At 45.1% G+C, this 19090-nt stretch overlaps 1 protein-coding gene across 12 annotated transcripts in view; it reads right to left on the reverse strand.

Moving 5' to 3' along the window:
• Positions 1 to 19090, reverse strand: part of TANC1 (tetratricopeptide repeat, ankyrin repeat and coiled-coil containing 1) — a 224211-nt gene that overhangs the window by 158784 nt on the left and 46337 nt on the right. For 3 of the 12 annotated variants that reach the window (XM_036884027.2, XM_036884028.2, XM_057505532.1), the window contains exon 2: positions 8845 to 8947. The exons of 8 other annotated variants lie outside the window; for them this stretch is intronic. The gene's annotated coding sequence lies outside the window, so the exon portion shown is untranslated. Of the gene's footprint in view, positions 1 to 8844; positions 8948 to 18302; positions 18324 to 19090 lie in introns of those variants that run through there. One more of the 12 variants, XM_036884029.2, reaches the window with a different exon arrangement.

The following is a 19090-nucleotide window of genomic DNA, read 5'->3' on the forward strand; positions in this document are numbered from 1 at the left end:
GATGGAGCAAAAATGGCCTAGTGCCCACGCTTTCTTTCCCTGGGTAGTTTTAGATGGTCCAATACACAGAATTGGGTTTTAAGCCTGGACATCAGGTTTTAAAATAAAGTAGGGTATGTACCCAGGGATAATGCAGTGGAGAGCAAATCAAATTCATACAAGCCACATAACAATATCCCTTCCCATCGCTAAAGCAGATAATAACCACCCAAATTCTCATCTGAAATTTGTACCATTCCCTGCCATCAATCAATGTTTGGATGCAATAAGCAGTCTTAAAGGGGACTGCCACAGGCAGCCACAAGAAAAGATGGGAATGGGTGATGGCTTTATTTTCTAATTCACTCCAATGCCCCAAAATGGGGGAAATACTAGAGCTCCAGATGATAAAAGTCAAAGACAACTCATGGTAGGAGACAAAAGCCAAAATTTTTTTTTTTTTAGTGGTAACAAATCTGGTCCCAAAGCAAAATAAGAAATACTCTAGGGTGCCATTCATGGCAGGAGTCTGTGACCTTTTAAATGCCATGGACTGCTTTGGCAACCTAGACACTCTTCATCAGAATGTTTTTGAATGACTGAGATAGGAAGTACGAAGACAAAGAAAATTATACTGAAACACTGACAGCAAAATATTTAAAAAGCAAACCTGTGATAATAACATATTTCTTAGCACATAAATAGTAAGACACAGCAGCAGATCTAACAGCTACTGTATTTTTCTAGTGATGGGCATCAATGATAGTTTAAATTATTTCCCACAATGTGACACAAACATTTAATTTCTCCTAGGCCAAACCTATAGGTGCTGATAGTACGACATCTGTCCCTCTTTCATGATTGAAGGAAAAGCCACATTCTGATAAGAGGTTGGTGAAAATAAAGATGAAAATTTCTTGCCTCCACCCACCCAAATTCACAGACCCCCTGAAATGCACCCTTCACCCAGAGAATCAGTCAAACCCAATGGAACGATCACTCAGACAGGCCAAGAGCTCTGCTAATAGCCCAGGAGCTTCTAGAAAAGCAGTAGCTTGTTTATCCCACTCAAGAGAACCATTGAAATTCAGAAAACTGAACAGTAATTTACTGATCGGCGCACATCAGCAGACCTGGGTGCTCCACTTATGCACCCCTCCCAGCAACGAAATCCCAAGTCCCGTAGTTAGTTTTCAGGGTAATCTGTAAAAGTTCTACTTAACAAGAAAGCCCATCCCCACCGAAGTACTAACTCACCCACAATAACCAGCCTGGCATCGCAGGAGAAAGACCTGTGAAAAATATATGTGAGATTGGCCAAAAAAACAGCAAAGCCAGGTTGAATATTAGGGACAAGTGTATTTTATATTGGTTCTGCTGTTTTCTTGGATGTATGCCTTATGCTTTTAAAATTACTTAAGGTCTAGCAAGTATAGTCTTCCAACGACCTGGCTCAGGCTTCCTAGTGAGGGTGTCACCCAAGCCTGGGCCTCTCCCTCTGCCCCCACCACCCTGCCTCATAATCCCCAGGCCATTCCCCAGCTGCACGCCCTAAATCAGGGGATACCCGTATGAAGATAAATAGAACTCAGAGTCCAAAATACACGGACTTCCACTGGGCCACTGCCAGTTTCTCATGGGTCCTGAGTAACTGAGACGGTTTTTGTTTTCATGGTTCGGACCGACAACAGCTGCAGGAGTGTAATACTTTTTCTAGACTAATAAAATTACCTAAGTCTTGCCCACTGTTTCAGCTGTGGCAGCAGCCAAACTTCCCAGAAAGATGCAAGCTTTGTGTATTTCTAGAAGAGCCGGGATGGCAGCTCTGAGCTACACTAGAAGCATTCAAACTCCACCCAATGGCAAAGAACACTTCAGCTGAATTTTGAATTACAGTGTAATTCCTTTGTGTGGACATTACAAATGTTCTTTTAAGGGGGTCCCATCAAACTACAAACTAGCTCGAACCTAGAGAGTTCAAGCTTTACACGTGAAGTTATATGGCATTCCATGTATGAACAGACTTTTTTTTCCCCCTCTAAAACTCAGTGCAAGGTTTAATTATAGCAACTCTGCAGGGAAACCTTTGATCACGGATTGTCACCACTTCTCTTAATACATACAGCCAGTATCCACATCCCTCAGACCTAAAGAACAAAATCAGTACTGCAAAGTGGCTTGGAAACCACATACACACATACACTTTTCTTTCAAGTTGAGGTGGGGAGGGGAGTTTCGGAAACTCCAGTCTCCAAACTGAGGTCTCATATATGTACATGTTGCACAGTCACAAAGTTACTTCCTAAACATATGTGTGTGGTCCAAATGCCTTCCTGTAAGGAAAAACAGCCTGATTAGAGCCCAGTGGAAAACAGGAACACATGTTTCTTGGATGACTATGAATTAGAGACAGTGGATGTGAAATTGTTCTAGATACAATGAAGGTGTTGCATAGGTGTACTGAGTTTTCACGGTCTCACTGAAACATCTCTGCTACGGCAAAATATGTGCATCTGCAACAAAGCTGGACATAAAATAATTTTTTAATGATCTGGTCCTTTGTTTTTATGCAAAAAGTCAACTCCCTTCTGCCTTCTCACAAACCAAATAAGGTTTGTATTTCAATGTACCGATGTCTTGCCAATGGGTTTCAGCCTGGCACAAGTTCGCTATGGATTCAATGTGACCAAAGAAATTGACAATAAAACGTTCCCTGGGGTGAAAGGTTTATTACCCGGCTTGTTCTCCCAGCGTCAGGTCGAGCACTAGCATCTCTGTCTCCGCCCAGAGCACTGGGCCGAGCTCTCTATGTAGCACAATAATAGCTTGTTGCCTAAAGGTGTGGAAGCGGTAGCCTAGCCACAGGCCAGTTACATCATCAGGTGGTTTAAGTTCAGTGAGAATCCTGGCCACAGGAACCCCAACTTCCCCATAACTGATAATTCACTGAGAACCATAAAGATATGCATCTCCAACTCAGACTTCCATTATGCCTTCTTATAATCATCTCCTCTTACCAATACCGAAAATCTGGTACAAATATAAGACTTTTACTCCACAAATGCAGCCACCATGAAAGAACAGCAGCAGTGGAGATACAAATGCACCCTGCGGCAGGCACTAGGTTTTTCACCATGAAGCATCTTGTTTAGTCCTCAGAACGAGGCAGGAACTGTAACTGTCCTCTTTGACAGATAAGGGACTTGAGACTAACAAACTCAGCAGTTTGCCCCAGGCCACACTTTCCATCCTAACACAGAATTACACTTCCTCTTTTGGACAAAAGAATATGAGAACCTTGCTTCCGGTACCCTCCTCTGCCTTGGGTCCCAAGATTAAACGACACACAAAACCAGTCTCTTTGTACAGCATGGGGCCTCAAGTTAGCATTACGGCAAAACTCCAATGTTATTATGATAGTTTGGCTTTATTTAAAACTGTATCACCATGCATTCCTAAACAGTTATAGTTATCCTTCTGTGCATTAAAAAAGTTCCTGTGGCCAGGATTCTCACCTGGCCCTGGTCGGCTAGCTCACTACACAGGTGTGGGCAATACGTTGTTACTGACTCTATATAAAGAGCCTTGCCCAGTACTCTGGGCAACATGGTGGCATGGCTGCAAGAGAGCAGAGGCTGGAGTGGTGGCAGTGCTGAGGACAGAGGCCCAGAGGACGGCTGTGCAGGCCCAGAGGCAAATACTGGCTTACTGCATGCAGACTCGCTCTGAGTGAAAGAGATTTTAGTGATTGACCTGCCACCATGAAAATAAAGTTGGGTATAACCCTTTCATCCCAAGAACATTCTACTGTCATTTCTTTGGTCACACTGAATCCATAGTGAACTTGCCCGGGGCTGAAACCCATTGGCAAGACACCTTCTGAAAGAGAAACTGGATGCCATAATCTCAAACATCCAATCCAAGCCGTCAATCATGGCTCTCTTTTCTCAGCACCGTCTTCCTTGAAAAAACGTGATCTGAAAGCCCACTTCAATCGCCCCCTCCATGCAGGCAGCTCGCAAATCTGCATTGCAGTTGCAGAACTTCGTGCTCAACTCACAGAAATCAACCCCAGGCACACAAAGTCAACATGTCTGAATCAAAACTCACCTTCCTCTTCCCCCAACCTCCCACGCCCATCCCCAGCCGGTGTTCCTGCTTCCTACTGATAAGCACCACCCCCTTTTAGTCCACAGGACTCAAGTCCTCTACACCTCACAGGCCCTCCTCGGGTCTAATAAACAGCCAATCAAATTACTAAATCTCACGAATTCCATCTCCTCTCCATTCCCTCCCACCCTCTGCGGAGTCTTCACCCTCCCCTCCCTCCACAGACTACTCCAAAAGCCTGCAGCCTCATTTCTTGCACTTCAGTCCAGTTAAGGTACATCAGAATCACTGGAGGGCCTGCTTAGCCAGATGCTGGGCCCCATCCCCAGAGTCTCTGAGATTTAGGTCTGGGATGAAACTGAGACTTTACGTTTCTAACAAGTGCCAGCTGCTGCTGCTCCTCAGGACCACGGACTCTCCTCCCTCCCTTTCCATCTCACTTACACAAATTCTTCCTCTTTTCTTTGTGCACCAGTGTATGCCATTCTAAATCTGAAAACGTAGGTCTCAGATAACCAAGTTTGGAGAACAGGAGCTCCTACTAACCAAGGACCTGCCAGGCCTTAGGCGCATTGCTGCAGTTAGACCTGCCAAATATATGGCACTGCCCCAACCTTACAGGGCAATTTTATTAAAAACTCACACTAGAAAAGTTAAATGATTTCTAAGTTCCACAATGACATACTCATTTTATAAAATTCACTGAAGGAAACCTTCTCCTTTGACAAAATCGTGTCAAAATGTGATGGCAAAGGGAAAAAGGGTGGGAAACAAAGAGCACCTCCTTCTCGGGACAGGGCAAAAGGAGAGACTACAAGGGAACAAAACACAGAACCATCTGTGCCATGGCTGAGGGTTTGCGTCGGTGCAGAACGCCACATGTGCAAGCCCATCCTCCCAAGATCAACTTAATAAAAACTTCAGTAGACTCTGCTTTCATTCGCCTGCCTAAATAGTTACTGTCTGGTTTTTGTAGATCATATCCTCATCTGTTCTAAAATAATTATGCTCAAAACTAATAAGAATTAGATCCACATATTAGAGTTTACGTCTACATACTTGAGTTACACTCAGAACTAATGAAAATTAGATGTATACATTTCCTCTTAACAAAGTCTTGTCTTGGACTTTTTCACATTACTGCAGGCGTGTGAATGATTTGGTGAGCATGATCACCAGAAATCCAGGCGTTTGTATTGTCACATGTTGTCATTTATAAACAGAGGCTTGTCCGAGCCAGCCAATTAGCAACTTCTACTCAACTGAATTTCTCAAAATGCCCCTGAATTTGAAAGCACTTTTCTTTTACACTGTTCCATCTGATTCCTCATAAAAACCCTGTGAGGATAAGCACCACCATCCCACCATCCCAATCTCAGGCTTCCCTGCTGAGCTGCAGCAAATGAAAGGACCAGAGACTGAACCCACTGAAGCCAAGAAGACCCAGATCGTGGTTTTGCCATGGTTTTTAGCACCAACTCTTGAGAAAAAGAATATACCACACACAAAGTTGAGTAAGACCCAGTTCCCACCCTCACAGTCAGTCTACTCCCCAGACGTCTGAAACAGCTCTTTGGCCTTAAGGGAGCAGAGCAAGACAGTGACGCAGTGATGTGATGGCCATGTCTCTGGCATCGGGCAGACGGACCCACAGCCTTGATATCCCCAATCTGAACTCCACCGGGCTTTTCTCACCTTGTGATCCCGGGCCTGCAACTTAATCTCTGAACCTTAGATTCTCATTTATAACAGAAATGAAGAGTTTTGAAAATAATTAACAACATATAAATACCCTGGACTATGCCTAGCATGAATGTATATTACGTAAATGGTCAAAATTGTCTCACGTCATTATATCTCCTTATACAGGCCCTACTACAACTTTTGAAGTCCATAATAATTGTCAGTGGAATGGCCATTACCCTTTTTTTTTTAGGCTATCCAAATGATAGGACTTAATTGCCAATCAAGGTATGGGGCTGACTGCAGGAGGGTGCAGGATGAGTCACACATTTCTGGCTTCCCATGACCACAGGGGGACAGGGGGACAAGCAGCACGGGGGTGGGGGGATTCTGGCAGTGGGGACAGGACGCATGCAATAATTAGGAGGGAAATTAATTCAGTTTGGATATCCAAGTAGAAATGTCTCAAAGACTGTTTGAGGCTAGGTTGAACTCACAGAAAGACCTGAGGGTTATTAACGTGTGGTGGCTGAAGTTCTGAGGTTCCCCAAAGAGGCAGAGTCAGTGAACTGGAAACCACCGGGAACAAAAGCCCAGGAATGTGAGCATTGAAGGGCAGTTACAGTAGGACCTAGGAAGAGAAAAAAGACAAGTAGCCAGGAATGATGAAAAGGAATACAGAAGAGACAGTGTCAGATGGGGACCGGTCAGGAATATCAAATGCTACAGAAAATGCTCAGGCCAAGAGTCCTCTCAGGGACCATCTTTGAACTTGACAAGAGGAGTTTTGTGAAGTTGAGGTGATGGACACCAGATGACAGGTCATCTGTAAGGTCTCTCCTAAATGGTAAGATTCTTTGGTTTCAAAATAGAAATGCACCATTCTCCACCAAACCCACCAAATTATTAAAACCTCAAATAACAAGTTGCAAGGCTTTCCTTAACAGAATGGGAATTTGCTAGAGATTGTAGCTAAAAATCACACACAAAAAAACATTTAACATAATGTTTGCTATTAAGCTCCTGTCTATTTCCTGAAGTTGCTCCCAGGAAAAAATTAGCTGATTCTCTGACACCCAAAAACCACAGGAGGAAAAAGATGTATAACTTATTAAAGAAATTTCTTGTCCAATATCTCTGAGGGCAATACACTTAAACTGGCATTTCAATATCACTTGGAGAAATGTGTTACCACATTTGGTTTCAGGATGCAAATCTCGGCACACTTTGGTAAAATTCCATTTAAGCAGATTCCCACCTGGATTTCTAAATAAGCCTAAACTCTTATAAAACTTAGTACATCATTCTTCAATGTCATTTTCCTCATTGCCTGTATACTTCCAAGCATAGAAAGTGTTAGGCCAGGCAATTTTAAAGTTATAAAATGGTTCTACAATGTAAATTATGGCACAAAAGGAGAATGTTTGGCTTGGCAGTATAAACTGGTTAAACTAGGTAATAGAATTCAAAAATAATTCTCCCAAACATCTGCTCAAAGAGTTTTTTGTTTTTTAAGGGTACTCCACATACAAATATTTTTCAAGAAGCTACACACCATCACTTTTTGAGGAGTTTAAGAAACATACATACATATAAAACAAGAGACTCCCTCTTCATCTCTGAAATTCTAGTTCAGAAGTCCCAGGATCTTAATTTTTAAAGCTTCAGGGGAGATTCTGAGGTGTGCTCCCCAGCCATCTCCTCCTGAGAAGCTCTGTCTTTTGGGAGGATCCCCCAAAGTTTGGGGGGCAATGTGGCTGTGTTCTTCATGGCGGGAGAGGAGAGTGCAGAATATGAAAACCTGCTAGCAAGCCACACAGGACAGATGGAGAGTGCACCTGTGCATCATATGGATGGTTCCAGGAATTCACAGAGGCTTGGAAGCAGTTTTACCCCTGATCCCCATCTCCTATGGTTGGCAGGGGGAGGGCGGGGCATCCAGCACAGAGTCTTTGATGCCCCAGTCAGCTATTCTGATCTGTAGGATGCTGCCGCCTACCCCACGCCTCTCCTGGCAGCAGCTGAGCGTGAATAATAACAGTCCTCCACGCAGTGCTCACTTAAGATGGGATCAGAGCCCATTCTTAGCCAAGTCTCTCTCTTCTTAAAGTAAAGAGGGAATATTTGAGTCTTACTACATGATACATGTTGGAGACAGGAATGCAAACAGAAAGATGAATTCAACAAAGGCTTACCCATCGGGAGCCTCCAGCCTCACCTAATCTCTTGAAGTAAGTATTACTGGTTCAAAATGTACACACGTAAGACTGCAGTACAGGTAAGCACAATCCAGAAATTCAGCAAATTTCCTCAAGTTGCTAATGCACACAAGTAGGAAGTCCTCCTTGAAACCAAGAATGATACAACTTGGAATAACTTAGCAGGACGGTCTGTAGAACAGGAGGGAGACAGGACCTAAGCCAGGTGTAACTGGCAAGACCCTAAAAACCCAACATAAGAACAGTCCAGTATGGCAAGTTATAAATATTCCTGTCTCCTGGTAGCTAAAGAGATGTTTGTGATTAAGCTTCACAAATTTTTTCATGGGGATTAGAAAATGTCATTCTCATAATGTACAAACAGACATCACAATATATACATAGATTATATATACATATATTGTACACCTGAAACTAAGGTCGATACTACTTAAATTTTAAAAACGAAGAAAAACAAAAGAGTAGACAATCAGTCTGACATTAAAAATCTGAAAAAAAAATTTTATCAGCTGTATATCTGTTTTCAAACTGTACACTAAGATATTAAGCCATTCACAGAACACATGAAATGTTTTTAGTGGCAAAATGCTGTGCCAATAAGCAGCACATAAGAAGGGTCCAAAGACTCAGAAATGGGCACATAAATAAAATCAGGGAAGTTTTGAAAGACTGTATTGAAGCATCCATATCCAGGGCTTTACCATGCTAATTAAGACACTGATTTTTTAAAAAATTATTCTTAAATTTCTTTGAATAAAAACCCTATTTACTTTCAAAGCCCTCAAAATTTTCAAAAAATAACCTACTGTGGACAATGCGGCCAGGATACAGATTCGCCCTGCTTCTCACTCACCTGGCCTCACCCGACTCGGACCGCACCACAGAGCAGCTGCCTTCCGCACGGGACACGAGGTATTTGCTCGGGACACGCTACCCACAGGAAGCTAGAAAGAGAACTGGAGAGAAGAAAGCTCGTCAGCATACTCGCCCTGTGTGACAAGAAGCACAAGCCTATAGGACCAGCTACATCCTCCCTGAGACTCCCCACAAAGCCACGACGCGGAGGAGCGAGACCTCGGCAGATACACACACTGCTACCAGGGGGCAAGCGGGGTGACCAGCTGGCCAGCATGTTCCTTCCAATACCCTCTGTCCAAGCTGACCAGGGACATTTCCTGAAAGCCGCCTGCCTGGAGCAAGGGACCGCGTGTCTGCTTTCCTTCCGTCTCAGGTTTTCTCTCTAACCCGCGCCAGTGGGGGTGCAGCCAATACACAAATGTTTCAAAGATCTGAGACGGCAAGCCGAGAGCCTCTCCAAAACACACGGGTGCTGAAGTTCTGCCAGCACCTTCTCCCCACAGTTCCTGCCCACCTCCTCGCAGGCCCCAGCCCACCGCCCAAGGTCACACCTCTGCTCCCCCGTTCCCTCTCCCCAGCTCTGGAGATGAGTCACCCTCCCAGCACGCGGTGCATGCCCGCCGCACCCCCACAGCATTGCGCCTGACCTTCCCCTTGCTGGGACCTGAGCTCTAGCATTTGCCTTCTGCCTTGACCTCCCCTCTTACCAGTTTCTCAAGGCCTGTCTCGCCTGCCCCATCCCCTACACCACCCTCCTGCTCCTATCACAAGTACAGGCAGCTGCTCAATGCATGTTGGTTGATTCAAGGACTCCAACAAGAGGTTTCCCATGACTGACTCAGAGTCCATTTCCCTGGGAAATGTTCTTAGAGCTACACCGATCCTGGAGAATGTCCTATTTTAAGGGTACCATGCATGGTCACCCACACCGACCACCAGGCTCTGTCCAAATGGATCCCCTCACAGTACCACTGTCAGGCCTCATTGCCAAAGAGGCCGAAATCGTGTGTAGTCATGTTGAGGCCACAAAAGCACCTTGGCAGGGCACCAGCATGTATAGGTTTGTGCCTGCAAAGGCTGGGTGGAGGCCTGACTCCCCTTTAAGTCTGTTTAATGAGCTACTCTAGAAAACCTGCCCCCCCTTACCCACCAGGACTTCAAAGATGAGAACAAGCACAGGAACTTTTCTCTGGGAGGAAACCAGGGGACAAGTTCAGTCTCCCTCCACTCTAGAGACAGCCGACAGGTCAGCAAGCAGGTGAAGGAGAAACCGACATGGACCAGGAGGTCACCCCGTGTCAAACACTTCCTCCAAGACGCCTCATCTCGTGGTCAGTGACAGTCCACAAATGCTGCCAGAGCTCCTGAGCACCCCAGCTTCTCCCTTCACCAGGTTGCTGACCTCACTGGTAGTATTCGAGCATTCACTGCAGGACAGCACCACCTGGTGAACAGGAGCTTAGCTACCTGAAGCATCCTCCTACTATATTCGTTCATAAAAGCTATCACCTGACTCTGCCAGGGGCTCAGGCAGCCGGGGAGGGCATGCATCTCGCAGCGGCTGCAAGTACTTCAGCCAACCTCCTTTCATAAAGCACACCTCAGCAGGAAAAGCAGGCTTCTCGTTTGCCCCAACCACAAGCAATAGACAAATACAAAAGAATGTCCATCACAGTTCACAACATGCCTGCTGTCAGCCAGCCCCTCTGCCCAGAGGATGCACGGACATGTATGCACCATGAAAGGTTAGATCTGTAACAGGTTATACACACACACATTTCTCTCTGGTCTCTTCTCCACCCAGAGCAACCCATGTGTTACGCTACCTCTGTAAGGGCAGGGGGAAGAGACCTTGCTGCGTTTAAGAGCACAAAGGCACTGCTGTAAATTACAGAGTTACAGAGGTCCCAAGGGAGGCAGCTTCCTGCGACAAGAAGGACTGTCTCTACAGCCTGTTTTTGTGGTGATGAGATCAGAGTTTAGGTTCTGTATTTGGTCCTACATGGGTTAGAAGGGCCATATCCAGCAATTACAGAAAGGAAAAGGGGAGGTTAACAAGACAGAGGAAGTCTGAGTGGCATTTGAGAAGTTACTTATAACTACAGCAGGTCCCTCCTCCCAGACTCAGAGGAGAAACTGTGCCTCCAGTTTACCTTTTATCCTTCAGGCTCAGTGGTAGATTAGAGAAAAATGGAACTTTCAATCTTTTTGTATTTCAGCAGTCCTCTATTCAAAGGGCTCCATTCATTTTCAATGTGCAATTCAAATTCAGGCCCAAGACAGTTTTGAAAAACAAGCAAGTCTTGTCAATGGGTTTCAGCCCCAGGCAAGTTTGCTATGGATTCAATATGACCAAAGAAATTGACAGCAAAACCTTCTTGGGGTGAAAGGGTTATACCCAACTTTATTTCCAGGTGGCAGGTCAGTCACTAAAATCCTATTCACTCAGAGCGAGTCTGCATGCAGCAAGCGTCTCTGCCTCTGGGCCCCTGTCTACACAGCCATCCTCCAGGCCCCTCTGCCCACACATCCGTCTTCTGGGTTTCTGTCCTTGCGCTGCCACCACTCCAGCCTCTGCTCTGCTCTCCTGCAGCCTTGCAGCCATACCACTGTGCCATGGTGTTGTGCCCAGAGCACTGGGCGGAGCTCTTCATATACAGTCAACAGCCATGTATTGCCCACAGGTGTGCAGTGAGCTAGTCAACCACGGCCAGGTGAGAATCCTGGCCCCAGGAACTCTCATTTCATCCACAATGCCACATGAACATTTTCACGCAAAACTCAAAATGACAAATACATTTTCTGGATAAATGTTTATGGAACTTAGAACATGGGAGTTGAAAGACTGGATGAATGATAACCTTCAACTGCCAATCACTAGCATTCAGTTTGCAGATCTCATTCCCAATTGGCCCCAGAAAAAAAAAAAAAAACCTTAAAATGCTTCTGAGAAGAAGAAGGCTTACCTCCTGGTCCTTTTTAGTGCATTTCAAGGATGCACAGAAAGACTTCAAAGTTGTTAAGCTATCAGAAGAAATTATTCATCCAAAAAATTCTTTTTCTCTCAAGTATCCTCCTAGAAACCTAGTGTAGAGAAAATGGGAGTTCTATGGCCAGGATTCTCACCTGACCTTGGTCTGCTTGCCCACTGTGCACATGCAATGCTCGCAGGCACAGGCTTGCACACGTGTGGGCAATAGGCTATTACTGACTCCATATGAAGAGCTCCACCCAGTGCTCTGGGGCTGTGAGGTGGTGTGAGGCCCAAGGCAGAGACCTACTTGCTTTACACAGATTTACCCTGAGGCAAATGGGATTCCAGTGCTTGACCTGTCCTCATGAAAACAAATTGGGTATAAACCCTTTTACCCCAAGAATGTTCCGTTGTCATTTTTCAGTCTCACCGAATCCAGAGTGAACTTGCCCAGGGCTGAAACCTTCGGGTGAGACACCCAGCACTGGGCCTCCTCAGACCACAAAACAAAGACTATTGACTGTGTTCACAGCCCAAGGCATGTGACCATGAACTCCCTGTGCCAGTCTAAATGCTCCAGCCCACAGGCTCCGATAACACTGAACCCAGCTCCACTGGAGAGTGAGCCCCAGAAAGGTCAACCACCATGCTGGGGGCCTGCCTTGCCAATGGGTTTCAGCCCTGGGCAAGTCTGCTATGGATTCAGTGTGACCAAAGAAATTTACAGCAAAACCTTCTTGGGGTGAAAGAGTTCCAAGTGGCAGGTCAGTCACTAGAACCCCATTCACTCAGAGCAAGTCTGTATACAGCAAGCCGGTCTCTGCCTCTGGGCCCCTCTGTCCACACAGCCATCCTCTGGGCCTCTCTGCACAGTCATCCCGCACAGCCGTCCTCTGGGCCTCCAGCCTCTGCTCTGCTCTCCTGCAGCCTTGCAGCCCTGCCACCGTGTTGCACCCAGAGCACTGGGCAGAGCTCTTTATATAGAGTCAACAGGCATGTATTGCCCACAGGTGTGCAGTGAGCTAGTCAACCATGGCCAGGTGAGAATCCTGGCCCCAGGAACTCCCATTTTATCCACAGGGACCCTCTGTCACAACCTGCCAGGCTGAGAGTGCCCCAGGAGGCCCAGGGCACAGGCAGGTGCCAGGACAGAGTGGAAAACAATACCACAGTAATCCTAAAGTGAGCAAAAGAACTCGTTTTTATTTTGTTTCATATTGGAAACTGGTGCTTCATGGACAGCAGGCTGAAATAAGGAAGAACTTTGCAGACTTGGCATCTATTTGGGACTTGAGCAGCAAAAGGCATTATTTAAAAATACCTATTTCCATTTCAAATCTTACAGCCCCCCCATTTCCTTGAGACAGGTGTCCTGCATACCTATCAACTACAGTGAAGTGGTTTTCTATCTCGGCCACCCACTAGAATCTCCTGGAAAGCTTTAAAAGTTCTGATGCCCAGAAAAATTAAAACAGGATCTCTGGAGAGGGGGCCCAAATGTCAGTACTTTTAAAAGCTGACCAGCTGATTCTCATGCAAAGCCAGGACTGCAAACCACTGCCTGTGACCTGCCTCCAGGGTGTTTTATGTGCATATGGTGGGGGTGGGGAGGTGGGGGGGGCAGTGTTTATGCCTAAAGATGGGAAGGGGAGAGAGCTGGAGGAAGCTCAAGTGACTAACAACTTGCAGGTGATGCTCACTCAGGTGGGTCCCAAGTGTGGCCTGGAGGTGCACCCTCCCTGAGAATACAGCAGTGGGGGGACTGACTACGATGTTCCCAAGTAAGCCCTGGATGGCCCCCTCATCAAGGTGGCAAGAGATAGCAATTCAAAGCTCATCTACAGAGACCAGCCCTAGGTCAGGTGTTTACGCCATGACAGTGATTACAATATGCTGGTTTTCATATGTGACAAATCTAAACTATTTACCACTATGGTTTCTCCTGGTTTGTCGAATAACTGCTGTTTTGTTTTTACCCAAGATGCATAGTTCTTGCACACCAAATCTGACAATGCACACACTCACTTCAGGACAAACGCCTGGAATTACAGCGCCCAAAGAAGAGAGCTTTCCTAGGTGTAGAACCAGCCGGCTCACACGAGGGCTGAACCTGGACTGCAGTTAGCAGCACGGTGTTCTCAGGTGCGGCAGTGACTAGATAAGAGAACCTGGGCACCTGGGTGAAGGGGGAGGAGGGTGGGAAGGCGGCCTCCAGCTGCAGAGCTAATTCTAGGCTCTAAGCCACGTTCCTGAGTTCTTAGGGCTACATGCCTTCCATCTGCCCTCTGTGATGGAGACAAAAAGCAGGCTGTCCAGCTAGGATGCCTCCTCAATTTCTGTCTCTCATCGTGAATTAATCAGCTTTGCCTTATCTGCCCTTTACCAATGTCTCCCAAGTATGTCCTGCAGGCCATCTGTGCCAAGATGACTTCTGTATCACTTTCATGGGACGGTTCCGGGTCTGTTATTTCCCTCTCCCAACTCAATGTGCGAAGGCAGGGCCCACATCCCCCTCTGTATCTTCCACAGGACTCAGTATATCGTAGCTTTCAAGACCAGTGGTTGACTGACAGACCAAGCCCCTGGCCTCAGCCCCTGATTTTCCTTCACTCACCTTCTCGTTCTCCCTGAGAAAACTTTCATTCCTCTATTTCCCTAACAAACTTGATTCAGAATAGGGTGGGAGAAAAGATTGATTTACATACTAGTGGGGAAAAGCAGGGAAGACAGAAGTCATGAGCTAGCAATCTCAACTGTTCAGCAAACAACTAGGAACCAAGATTCATTCAGTCTTTGCAGCTGCCAGAATCTGCAACTAAATTTACACACAATTCAACTTCCCAGCCTCTCCCCACCCCTATCCAACACCTCTTTCCCAGGCCCTTCCTGAGAGCTATTTTGATCCTCTTCTAGACACAATTTTAACAGAAGGGAAATACTTGGTTTCCCAGGTCACCATAAATTAAAAGGGTGGAGGACAACTGCTGGATCAAGGCACAATGACAGCCCTGAGAAATTGTGACTGACAAGAGACAGTTTATAAAATCTCAAGCAGATTATAGGCTTATACGGTTTAAATAGCTTTTCAATCCCCAAAAGCGTCCAAGTACACCAAAACAAAGCATTTCAAAACAGCACAATTAGTAGCTCTGAGAGATTATCCCAGGCATCAAGAAAAGGTTATTTCACTTTCAGCAGGTCTCCAGCCACTATACGCAGGAGAGAAGACGCCCATGTGGCCAGCCTCAGGCCCTACGACCCAGCAGTTCTCAGAAACTGGAGTGGGCACTGTATGCATCTGCAACGTCCTGTCTCTATGTGGCCTCCAGTGCCACTGACACAAGGACAGACTGTCAGAGGCAAGTACACAACCCGCCCCACTCTGTGTTGATCAGGAACCTTCCAGTCTAGCTACTCTCACACTTGCCACATACGCATCACTTTTCATCTACCTTTTCTTACTGTATTTGTGAGTACAGCTCCTCACCAGATTAAACGTTTCCTTGAGCAGATGGACTTCACCTCCGTGTGGACACCACGCACCCCACCTCTGTTTATCAAGCTGATGTCTGCTGACCCTGGGCCACTCCATCCATCTAGAAGCCCTACAGCCAGATGATCTTAAGGAAGGAGGCATTTAAAAGAGTGTGTTTTAAAATAGCCCAAGCAGAACCCTCCTGCACTGCTAGTGGGAATGTAAACTAGTTCAACCATTATGGAAAGCAACATGGAGGTTCCTCAAAAACTAAAAATCAAAATACCATTTGACCCGGGAATTCCACTCCTAGGAATTTATCCAAAGAAAACAAGTTCTCAGATGCAAAAAGACATATGCACCCCTATGTTTATCTCAGCACTATTTACAATAGCCAAGATATGGAAGCAACCTAAGTGTCCGTCAGTAGATGAATGGATAAAGAAGAGGTGGTACATATACACAATGGAATACTATTCAGCCATAAGAAAGAAACAAATCCTACCATTTGCAACAACATGGATGGATCTAGAGGGTATTATACTCAGTGAAAGAAGTCAGGCAGAGAAAGACAAATACCAAATGATTTCCCTCATTTGTGGAGTATAACTGAAGCAAAACTGAAAGAACAAAACAGCAGCAGACTTACAAACTCCAAGAAGGGACTAGCGATTACTAAAGGAGACAGGTGGGGGAGGGCAGGTGGGGAGGGAGGGAGAAGGGGATTGAGGGGTATTGTGATTAGTACACATGGTGTGAAGGGATCATGGGGAAGACAGTTTGGCAGAGAAGACAAGTAGTGACTCTGTGGCATCTTACTACAATGATGGACAGTGACTGCAGTGGGGTATGGGGGGACTCGATAATATGGGTGAATGTAATAACCACATTTTTTTTTATGTGAAACCTTCTGAGACTGTGTATCAATGATACCTTAATTAAAAAATAAATAAATAAAATAACCCAAGCATTTCTATAGTCTTTAAAGGTATTGATTTTCTTGCTTTCTTACAGAATAAAAATGAAAAGAGGTTTAATATTAAGATTCTGTGATTAATTGGGGCATGTTTTGGTTTATCTTAGAATCTAATCTGTATGGCACATAGAGCCCAGGAATAAATTCTACACCACTGTGTGTACACATCCATACCATAAAGGCTGGGGTGCATTTCTCTTTGATCTAAAGCAACCTCACCTCAAATAGCTTCAATCATTCATCTATTCAGAACTGATTATGGATAACTGCATAATTAGGTCTTGCTAAGTAATAGCATTCAAAAATACTGATCTGCAAGGGGTTTAGTGAAGATAGTACTTTAATGAATTTAACTGGTAGTTGTATAATACAAGGTTATGGTTTACACATGGTTTAAGGAATCTTTTATCTAAATTGAGTTAAAAACAAAATGTATTTTCAGGTTCACAAAAGTAATCATCAGTCTTGTTTCAAGCTCTTTGTTGAATACGCCCCTTACACTCTAAGCCCCATTCATTTACAAACAGGCTACGATGACTTACCAGGGTCCTGAAAACCTACCTCTTTAGGCAGAGGCTGTTGGGACTTCCAGGCCTGGCCTGATGTTTTCAGTTTCTATGGCCCTTCCTTCCCCACAGCTGAAGCCTCTTGACCCTTGCTCCCACCCTCCCCTTGCTGGCTGAAATCCAGCAAGAATTTCTAGAATAGAAATTTAAACAGCTCGGGCCAAGTTGTTCTTGCTGCTTCACCAGCCCTGACCTTGTGTTAGTAACTCAGCTCCTTTCTACTGCATTCCAGTCCTAATTCACCCTCCAGCTGGGTTCTGATAACTGAGCCTGAGCTCTTCTCCTGATAACCTGCAAGTCCCTGGGGGCTGATGTGCTTGATCCTTGTCCTTGGGCCTGGAGGTCCACTATGAAACCACAGAGCCACAGCCGGTCAGGGGAAATGCGGACACTCTGATGCCCTAGGCCACCTCCAGACCACAATCTGCCAGGCCATTGGCGCTGAAGTCCCCTGTTCATTTCCCCTGGCACACTGGACTTCCTCCCAGCTACAGACACCAAGTCACTGCCCCCACCACATGCCCCCACCCCTGGGTGAGGAGTTCCAGGCCCAAACTGAGCCTCACTAGGAAATGACTCAGATCATAAAAAGCTGGGGGTTCTCTGGCCAGAACACAAATAAGTCACAAGATCTGGATCTCTCAGAAATTAAAACCCCAGCCACAAAACATCAACAAAGCAAGAAAAAACAGGATATCTCTTTTCCCTGAGAATTCAACAACCCCCTGTTGTCTGTAGTATGCTGAAGCCATGGTACTCTCGTCCACTAATTCTAAGATGAAACCAGAAGAATATCAGAGAAATGGCTACAACTATGTCTCCCCTGGGTGGAGGGGAATCGGCTTCTAATCAACCCCTCAAAGTTTTAACACCTATAGCTACTGGAATTAAAAATATGAAAATAACTAGGTAAGTCTGCTCTCCTAGGAAATCAATTCATCTTTTAAAACCCTCCTAACAAAGCTAAATGTATATATAAATATTAATAACCGATATCCTTTTAAAAAATCGGGCAACCTTAAGAACTCTAGCTGACTAACCTGTCTTCCATTTCAAAATAACATGAAAAACAGCAACCTTTATTTTCTGGTCAAAGCTTATTTTTGCAATACTTAACATTTTTTGCTATTATTATTTTGTAGAGAAAAAAAATCCCCCGCACAGCTTTACATCTTTGCTTTTTGATCTTGTTAACCATCCTGAAAATTCCAACCTTGCAATTTTTTCAGCCCTGGGAAGGAACAACACGTAGTCATTTAAAACCCAAAAGCAGTGTCAACACTTCCTCAATGACACAGCTGCTGTGAGTGACCAGTGAATAAAAGGGTTTGTTTGTTTGTTTTTCACTTTGGAGTGGAGGGTGGATATATGATGACTTCTTTCCAAAATAATTCTCAAAGTTACTGAACGCATGGCGAAGAACAAACAGCAAGTTATTAGTAAGGAAAGAAGTACTACCTACCTGTAATAAAGCACAGCTAACATGCATGTACGAGAGGAGCTGCCCAGTGATTCTAGACAGGAGAGGACCCACTTTGTATGCCACGCATTATACAAGTTCCCCATTACAAACCTAAAAGGAAAAAGGTAGGCATATGATCCATCCATCCCACCTCTGGGTATTTATCTGAAAGGACTGAAATCAGAATCCCAAAGAGACATTTGCATCCTCATGCCCAGACATATTCTTCATAAGCAACCTAAATGTCCCCTGGCAGACAAAATGGGTGAAGAGAATGTGGCATATACATAATGGAATACTGTTGAGCCTTAACAAAAGAAGGAAATCCTGTCACAGGCTACAACATGGATGACCATCGAGGACATCAGGCAAAATGAAATAAGACAATCAATCACAGAAGGTTAAATACTGCACAGTTCCACCTCATATGAGGTATTTAAAAGTAGTCAAGCTCATAGAAGCAGAAAGCAGAATGGGGGCCGCCAGGGGCTGAGCGGACGGGGAACTGGGAAATGTTTTTCAGTGGGTATAAAGTCTCATTAAGAAGAAAAAGTTCTGGAGACATGCTATACAGCATTGTACTTAGAGTTAAAAATCTGCCTGTACACTTAAAAATTTGTTAAGAGGGTAGATATGTTATGCACTTTTTTAAAACCACAATTAAAAAAGAAAGAAAGAAAAAGAAAGAAACAGGCTCAGGAATTCAGATTATGCTGGCTTCCAAATTCCTACCTCTCTACTGCTTCATAATACCGACATGCAAGAGACGTCTAAACAATACGGGTTAG

This window comes from Manis pentadactyla, chromosome 8, assembly GCF_030020395.1.
Source record: "Manis pentadactyla isolate mManPen7 chromosome 8, mManPen7.hap1, whole genome shotgun sequence".
Classification (NCBI taxonomy): domain Eukaryota; kingdom Metazoa; phylum Chordata; class Mammalia; order Pholidota; family Manidae; genus Manis; species Manis pentadactyla.